Below are 10186 nucleotides of genomic sequence, written 5' to 3'. Positions count from 1 at the left end.
CTGAACAATTAAAAGTAGTAAAATTTAGTACGTACCAAGCTGAGCTGCAGTCACAGGTAAGCTAAAATATGCTAAGAAAACTCGCACTCTTAATTTGTGCTTGTGTAATCTAAATATTGTAGCCAGCTATGAATACTTTAACTGAATTTTGAAATTAAAGCAGTGAAATGGAATGATATTACTTTAATGCTGGCGTTTGATTTTCAACGACACTCTGGTTCATTCCAGAAAAGGAAGGGACCCTGCTTGGTAATGCAATTGGGACAATGAGCAACAAAGGTTCATGCTATGTTACTGTAATTTTGGAACAGTTTGAAAAGCTGAGGTCCGCCATACAGTTCTAAAACTTTACGTGCTTCCAGTCTTCCTTGTTGGTTGATTGAAGGATTGAAGTCGTCGATCGAGGAGGTGGCGACAGTCACTCATTGTCGGCCGTCGTTGTTGCAGAAGCTGGATGTTGGCGCGCCTTCTTCTCGACATGGTCACCACGCGAAACGGGCTCTTGATGTGCGCCAGCTAATGCTTCCCGTCCGCGACACCGTGTCAGAAACTATCATAACAACTCGAACGCAATTACATGCTGCCAAACCCCGAAAGCGCGGCAACTCGCGGGAGCGTCACACAACACACCTGCTCCACTGCCCTACTCCAGCCAGACTCCCTCTCCCCCCGCTCCATCGGCAGAGTTGACACTACCACAGATCCTAAACACTTTGGTTGTCCACACGACCTATCGATGTAATCTTTTTATAGCATTGGTTGCCCAAGGCTAGACCCAGCGTAAAAATACATCCCCATAGTGGCACTACTAGCGCTATTCTTATGCAACTGGAGCAAAATTTGAGTTGAAATTTCAGATTGATTCCGTATTTCTGGATTTCCGGAAGGCTTTTGACACTGTACCACACAAGTGGCTCGTAGTGAAATTGCGTGATTATGGAATATCGTCTCAGTTATGTGACTGTGTCAGAGACGTCACAGTTCGTAGTAATTGACGGAAAGTCATCGACGAAAACAGAAGTGATTTCTGGCGTTTCCCAATGTAGTTTTATAGGCCGTTTGCTGTTCCTTATCTATATAAACGATTTAGGAGACAATCTGAGCAGCCGTCTTCGGTTATTTGCAGATGACGCTGCCGTTTATTTACTAATAAAGTCATGAGAAGATCAAAACAAACTGCAAAAGGATTTAGAAGAAATATCGGAATGGTGCGAAAAGTGGCAGTTGACCTTAAATAACGAAAAGTGTGAGGTCATGCACATGAGTGCTGAAAGGAACTCGTTAAACTTCGGTTACACGATAAATCAGTCTAATCTAAAAGCCGTAAATTCAACTAAATACCTTGGTATTACAATTACGAACAACTTAAATTGGAAGGAACACATAGAAAATGTTGTGGGGAAGGCTAAACAAAGACTGCGTTTTATTGGCAGGACACTTAGAAAATGTAACAGACCTACTAAGGAGACTGCCTACACTACGCTTGTCCGTCCTCTTTTAGAGTACTGCCGCGCGGTGTGGGATCCTTACTAGATAGGAGTGACGGAGTACATCGAAAAAGTTCAAAGAAAGGCAGCACGTTTTGTATTATCGCGAAATATGGGAGAGAGTGTCACAGAAATGATACAGGATTTGGGGTAGACATCATTAAAAGAAAGGCATTTTTCGTTGCGTCGGAATCTTCTCACGAAATTCCAACCACCAACTTTCTCCTCCCAATGCGAAAATATTTTGTTGACACCGACTTACATAGGGAGGAATGCTCACCAAGATAACATAAGGGAAATCAGAGCTCATACGGAAAGATACAGGTGTTCATTCTTTCCCCGCGCTATACGAGATTTTAATGATGCAGAATTGTGAAGGTGGTTCGATGAACCCTCTGCCAGGCACTTAAATGTGATTTGTAGAGTATCCATGTAGATATAGATGTAGACATAATCATTTATATGTAGAAGCGCACCTACAAACTTTCACTTATATCGCACAACTCCTTCTTGGTGTTACGATATTTTTTCCGTCATTGTATGTTTATTCTCATATTAAAAGACCTTATTTTCACTTTAATCACTATATTAATTAATATGTATGGTACCTTTATAAGCCATTTTTGATTTCTAAAGATAGCTAACATTTTGCAATTTTCGTTCCATCTGCTATTTGTATTTTACTTTTCAGATTATTTAATTCTAACTTTAATTTTCGTTATAGGTCATAAGCATTCATTACACAAGATGTTACCTACTTTCACAAAATACATCAACACTGTAATACCTTTCTTCACAACAAATTTACAACGGTTTGTTTTGCACGTACTGGAAATCGTGAAATTACATCTACATAGAAATCGTGAAATTACATCCACATAGAAGCTCTCCATGTAGACTCAACCTATCTCATCTCACAGAACATTTTATTTCTTTTTTACATATTTTTAACAATTATCACAGTAACTAGATGCAGCTTCTGGTGTCTTCTTCCGCTGCAACCCCGGGAAGATTGATAACCGACGATAACAGCAGAAGTGAAGAAATAAAAGCAAAGATTTCTTCGGGAAACAGATCTTAGAAATCACGTAGAAAATCGAAGATGATTGTCCCTCGAACAGTTATAAGGCCGGAGGTAATGTACGGTTCAGAAACGCTGACAATGATTATGGCAGAAGGGAAGTCGCTGGGAATATTGGAGGGGAAAATGTTAACAAAGATTTTGGAAACTGATTGAGGCAGGGCAATGAAGAATATGGAAAAACAAGGAACTGGAACAACTATATGGCTACGCTGACTTTGTTTCGGAGATCTAGGGCAACAGATTAACGTGGCCGGGCCATGTAGCTCGAATGCCAGAGGATAGATCTGTCAAGGAGGCCTACAGAGGAAATCAGTGTGGTAGAAGGTGCTAAGAGAGACCACAGAAGCCATGGCTGTAAAATGCGGAGAACGAATTGAGAAAAATGAGAGGAAGAAGATGGAGGAGAAGATCATCAAGACTGGGCTGCGATCCTAAATGAGGTCAAACTACTACGAGTGCTGAAACGCCATAAAATAAGAGTGAGTGAGTAAATTGATAGTGACGTGTACAATGTGCAAATACAAACTCCCCATACAGATTCAACTTATTTCACCTCATACAACATTTTATTTCATTTTTACATTGTTATAACAAACACCACGGCAACTATATGCAGCATCAGACATTTACTTCCGCTGCAACTCCGGGAACATTACATCCGGCGACGCTAACTCTTCGTGCAGCGTGGACAACTGCAGTCGGTTCCCATTTACTTTCTCCGCCGCTCATGTAACAAGATTTTGTAGTCTTTTTTCAATCTAAATTTCTACTAATATGCATGCGTTAACTAACACAAGAATAAAATGTGTAAGTGACTCGTCATATAGTGCTGAGGCGGCTCGATTACGGACTGATACACCGATGCACGATGTATCATTACATTAGCTCACTTCCATCATAACAATATACGGTTCCAACAACTTGAAACCTCTTTATTAACATTATAGAGATTACTTTTATTGAAAATTATTTCTGCTTTAATTCGATGAACACATTATAATTCAATAACCATTTCCTAACATCATAATATATCAGTAAATAAATAACAAGAATTGCAGTTACTTATGATTTTACATTATAAGTGGCATGGCAGTTTAGAGACTTTCCCGTTTACGTTCCACTGATAGTGTGGTCCTTAGTTGACTTCGGTTGATGAAAGGTGTGAAGCTTTTCGTAATCTCAAGAAATTTGCCTTATAGAATTTAATACTAAATACATACAAAGACAAACGGTATTTCTCTTTTCTTTCTCTCTCCAACAAAATCTATGTAACAATTTCACTTATTTCAGGCATATGCTTTTTTTTTTCATCAGCTTACATCAGATATCTGGTAGATATATTTTTGTTTTATTATTTCGAAAGAATTATCCTTTGCAGTTATTTTATGTCTCACCTACTAGCTATGTTATATTTATTGTACATTTAGGACCATTATATTTATTGCCTTCTTTAAGTTTCATTGTTACTTATCACTTTGCTATAAAAATTCTCAGCGTATGGGCTTGAAACCTGGCAGCGGGCCGTTGAATAGAAAAGAGAACACTCTCCGGAGAAGATTCTGTGAGAAATTTCTGAATTTCATATGAATAAAAAATTCTAAGCATATTCTCTGACATGGGAATACCTTCTCGCTACCTCCCATCCTTTACAAGGTTCTCGGTGTGTGTTGTGTGACACTTCTTGCACATAATACACGCGTAATCTTATAATTCTTTCAACTCGCTCAAACAGACCAGCTATTCAGTATACAAACAAGGACCTGGCATCAACGTGTTGTGAAAGAGTTTCACAGTGGTTCTATTTTACTTTTATGTGCGTAACAAATTATTGTGACTGTTAAAGGACAGTTTACGAAATTTCTGACCATGTTACCGAAATTTCAAGATGGGGGAAAATTTTTGTTGTTGAAGTTAGATGAACAAATTATGCGAAAGATATCCTAGGAATACATCATGTTCTTATCTACTCCAAACCGGAAGTGAGTCAGAGTTTTCTAGCACGAGATAGTTTTGGTGAAAAATGACGCGTAATGGTTTCTCGGGCGTCAAGTACTTACGCGGTTGCCTGAGTGGTTTTGTAACGAGACAAATCCCTTGGTTAGCAATGAAACAGTTATTAATTTTTCAGTTCTGTCTACTTATTTCTAACATAACAAAAAATAGGATTTATGCTGTGAGAAAACGTATCTTAAATAGGCAAATCGCTGTTGCTAGGAAGAAAAAAGCAATAAAATAAAACAGTACCTCAGTATTGCAGAAACATTAATTTTGTGTGATACAGACCAAATTCCTCAGATGAATTTCATTTGGAATTAGTTTCTAATAAGACCTTCCTATCAAAATTTCAAAACTTTCGACAATATAATTTTGTTATGTAATACTTACAACTGTAAACTACGCACGTCAAACATGCAGCTGGATCCCCCTGTACTCCATTTCTGTGATGACAATGGAAATCTCCAATGACATCACTCTCTTCGCAATGACGGATGATTGAAGTGTCACTGTAGTTATTTAATGGAATAATCACCTCTATCACTGACAGATTCATTCTGTCATGTAGAAGTCTGTTATAGGCTTCCTCATCAAGTACTTCTGGATTCTGGAATAGTGTCATTAAGCATGGTACAGTGTCATACCCTTTATCTTCTAAAATTAAGGCATTACACTGGTCCTCTCTTTTTAATTTCTCCATATCGTAGCATACAGATCCAGGTCATGAAGCGTCGACACTAGTAAGCATTTCACCATAACGTGTCGCCTGCAAACTGTTTGGTAGGAAAGCCCTTTCGGTTAATATATTCGTCTCCACATACAGTAGATTTCACGATTAGTATGCGTGTGCAATGGGGGGCACCAACAGCCTGATACGTTGACTGTCACTTACATATTACAATATGCATTTTTCCTACATTTCTGGGACATCGGATGCACAAAACTACTTCTTGCGTAAAATGGTGTAAACCATCTGAAAACGTCGGTGAAACATTCGTATTCTCCCTCGGTTAAGTCTCTAACAACGCTAGCCACGTATTTCGAACAGAACAGTGCCACCAAGCTACAATTTGAGAAGTGGAGGTATTTGTTGGCAACTGGTGCAACATTCGTCTGCGAGAATTTCTTATAAGCGATCTGCCAATGATTAGTTATCCAATTAATTAAATGAAGTTGCACTAGTACATGGCTAGTCCAGGTCTGTAAAGATTCCGAGAATATTTTTGCAATTCTGGGTTTCAAAGAGAATGTCTTATCATACGAATCAATAGTAAATTGTTACTTATATTAGTTGGCCGCGTCGAAAACCCTTCAACATTTATTTCTGTTGTTTAATCATTTGTGTGATTCGCTTCTTTATGAAAGCATTATTGTTAGATGAGTAATACAATAATTAAAGTAACCACCCTTATAAAACTACACAGACACAAACCACTCTTGGAATCATAGCCTCGAAAGATTATAAAATTCCTCTTTACATAAAGAGCGACACGACATCTTGTACCTGACAGCAATTATGTCAGCACTTTCTTGATCATTAAGATATAATTATAATTATTACACCACACAAATATGTCTTTACATTTAGTCTTATCTACTTACAATAATGTATTACGCCTGCCTCTAGGGCGAGTCATCTATGCCAACCAGGCAATTTAACCGGTAGCAATAGTAACCAGGCAGTTAACTTCAAACCATTATCTTTCTTCTTTCGTAATGTTAGTGCTTGTTGTTTGTACTTTCATTGACAATGTATAAGTCTTCAACAGAAGGCCTGTGTGAATATATCCACTTATATCAGAAGTCTACCATGAATTAAAATAATCATTTTTTAAATTAATAACAGCTAATCTTTTTATGCCCTCAGTCTGCCTAACACTGAAGACACTATGGTCCCAGAAAAGCCTTGCTTCTGCAATAAATGTCAAGGGATTCACTTCCAGACTAAACCTAGCGATGATGAGATCCCTTTCCTCACCTAGCTTCACCAGCTATGTTCCGTTTATTACAATTCTGGCAGTACTTGCAACGTAATACTATACGGGGTACTCTCCAAACAGCCATCAGAGACGTTTTCTCTGTTGTTTGAGTTTTTGCATTGCATAGCTGGAGACAGCCCGAATAAATGGTGCTCATCACATCTTTCATGCAATACCAAGTGTCAATGGAAAGCGTTGGTTTGCCTCCCGTTACAAACAAAGTGGCTGTTATAGCAGAATTTTACGTGCCCATTCGATAGTGCAGTCCCAGAACCTGCCAGGGTAGCCGAGAGCGCTAATGCGCTGCTTCCTGGACTCGGGCGCGCTGGTCCCAGATCGAATCCGCCCGGCGGATTAATGAAGAGGGCCGATGTGCCGGCCAGCCTAGATGTGGTTTTTAGGCGGTTTTACACGTCCCGCTAGGTGAATACTGGGCTGGTCCCTATGTTCCGCCTCAGTTACACGGCTCGCAGACATCTGAACACTTTCACACTATTCCATGGATTACACTCGATGCAGACAGTTCAGGTACACGAATTCCGTCCCAGGGGGTATAGGGTGGCGGCAGGAAGGGCATACGGCCACCCCTTACACATTAATATGCCAAATCCGATTAACGATGGCTGACCCTGCGGGACAAGGCTCAAGCGATAGAATAGAATAGAATTCGATAGAGCAGTCCCGGATTAGTGTAGTGAGATATTTCTTTTATCGATATGTGTTAACAGCCACAGTAAAACTCTTTAAGATCCAGTGCCCCTGCAGCGACAGACCGCCCTGGCCCGCCCTGACTGCAATCAGCGCTATTGAGTCGCTTCTAGATCGTTTTACACTGATCAGAAAAAAAACTTCATGACCATTACCCACGGCGGCGACGTTGACGCTGCCTTGCGGACACGTTACGCGACAGTAAAAGTATGTAAGCGGAGCGAATACGGACGGAGATAAGAGTAGCGAGGGTATGGGCTGCAAATGAGGAAATCCATTGAGGTAAGGAACGTGGACAAAGGGCAGACTATTATTATGCAAAGCCTGTGAACGAGTAACTCGAAATCAGCGAAGTTGCTCGAATGTTCACATGCTGCTGCCGTGAGCATCAAAAGAAAGAGGAAGAAGGACAGTCAAATTGCCACTAGGAGCTAAGTGGTTGAAGTCCACAACTCTTCACAGAGCTTAGGGTTCGGAGTCTTGTTTCTCTGTAAAATACGATCGCCGGTGATCTGTGATATCTCTGCCGAAAGAGCAAAATGCTGCTATACGCACAAATGTTTCGGAGCACTCCGTTCATCGTACATTGTTGAGCATGGACCTCCGCAGCAGACAACCCCTAAATGTTCACATGTACGACCTCGTCGATTATCACTGCAGTGGGCTCGGACGACCGGGATTCTACCGTGGAGCAATGGAAACGTACGGCTCTTCGCGTGAATCACATTTTTGCTCCACTAGGTCGATGGTCGTCTCTGTAAACGCCGTCATCGAGGTGAACGGCAGCCGGAAACGCGAACCGCGACACAGCATTATGCTGTTGGAGTATGGAACCTGTGGCAGTTATGGAAGACACGCTGACAGCTGCGGACCACCTGCATCTCTTCGTGCTTGATGTCTTCCCTGACGACGATGTCATGTTTCAGCAATATAATTGTCAGAGTCTCAGAGCCAGGAACGTGCTACAGTGGTTTGAGGAGCATTATAGTGAACTCACGCTGATATCTCGGCGACCAAATTCGCCTGATGTAAATCAATGGAACCAATCTGGGACGCTATCGGGTGCTATCACCGCGTACGCAAATCAGCGGCCATTTATTTACGCAAATTACATGACCTGTGCGTAGACATCTAATGCCACATACCTTCACAAACGTACCGAGCGAGGTGGCGCAGTGGTTAGCACACTGGACTCGCATTCGGGAGGACGACGGTTCAATCCCGTCTCCGGCCATCTTGATTTAGGTATTCTGTGATTTCCCTAAATCGTTTCAGGCGAATGCCGACATGGTTCCTTTGAAAGGGCACGGCCGATTTCCTTCCCAATCTTTCCCTAACCCGAGCTTGCGCTCCGTCTCTAATGACCTCGTTGTCGACGGGACGTTAAACACTAACCACCACCACCACCTTCACAAACCAACCAACAAACTGTCGGTTACCTGATATGCAGGGTGAGTGACAATATATTTCGTTCCAAAGTCGGACAAACAAGCTATTAAGCAAATGGTCATAATATTTTGGGTCACCACTGTATATTCTTCGTGTTTTACTTTTTTTCTTTCTTTCTTGGGGCCTTTGTCCCGCTTCAATGAGGGGTCGGCCGTGTTACTATTGATTTGGCAGCGTTAGTTGCAGAGGGTGGCTGGATGCCTTCCTGCCGCCACCCCAAATCCCCCGCGACAGAAGTAGTGTACCCCAGCTGTCTGCATCTAGTGTAAGCCATGGAATAGTGCGAACGTTTTCATATGTCTGCGAGTCATATAACTGAGGTGGAACGTGGGACCGGCCCGGTATTCACGTAGTGAGATATGGAAAACCGCCTAAAAACCACATTCAGGCTGGCCAGCCTACCGGTCCTCGTCGTACCGGCCGGGGTGGCTGAGCGGTTCTAGGCGCTACAGTCCGGAGCCGCGAGACCGCTACGGTCGCAGGTTCGAATCCTGCCTCCGGCATGGATGTGTGTGATGTCCTTATGTTAGTTAGGTTTAAGTAGTTCTAAGTTCTATGGGACTGATGACCTCAGAAGTTAAGTCCCATCGTCAATCCGCCAGGCGGATTAGATCCGGGGCCGGCGCGCCTACCCGAGTCCAGGAAGCAGCGCATTAGCGCTCTCGGCTACCATGGCGGGTTGTCCGTGTTAATGCATATCTATAAAAGAAGTATCTCACTAGATTAATCAGGGACAGCTCTATCAAACGGGCACGCAAAATTCCGCTTCAAAAATAATTTTGTTTGTACCGGGAAACAATCCGACGCATACCGTCGACACCGAACGTCGCGTGGAAGACGTGATGATTACTATTTGTCCGAGTAGAATCCAGCTACACAAAGCAAACACCAAATTGGAAATATCTTCTGAACACCAGGTAAAATGCTTATGGCAGCTCTTATGAGGGACACCCTTTATAATTCATCACTTTATTTTATCATCCACACAGCCACTGATACCTGTCAGCTCTAGACTACATTCATGTCATGTTTTCTAAGTTATGTAGAGACTTGATGCTATAAACAGTCGCAACCAAACTAAAATTTCCGCACTAATTTATACTTTTATCGACCTACTACTTTTTAAGTTCTCACAATTATGTTATACATACAACAGCCTATTACCTTCAGGTGCTCATTAATTAAAGTGGAATCTTAAAATAAAATCACAACTAGTATTGTTAACCTAGATATTCTGTTGCAAAAGCTGACAGTGGCACTTTTTTCTTGCTAACGTGAAACACACTAAACTGCATTTCCTTCTCTTTTTCCTATTACGTTAAACACTCGATGCCATCGCACGTTTCCTTTTTTTAAATGTTTGTTAGAGCTACGATCCTCTACCGCATAGTTAATTCATGATCGTAGCTTTGTGCATCAGAAGGCGCATCATTTCCATAACTTCATAACTCAGCTCTTTTTGCCTCTAAATTACCCAGGAATAT

Source organism: Schistocerca serialis, chromosome 1, assembly GCF_023864345.2.
Source record: "Schistocerca serialis cubense isolate TAMUIC-IGC-003099 chromosome 1, iqSchSeri2.2, whole genome shotgun sequence".
In the NCBI taxonomy this organism is placed as follows: domain Eukaryota; kingdom Metazoa; phylum Arthropoda; class Insecta; order Orthoptera; family Acrididae; genus Schistocerca; species Schistocerca serialis.
Note: the sequence above shows the minus strand (reverse complement) of the source record.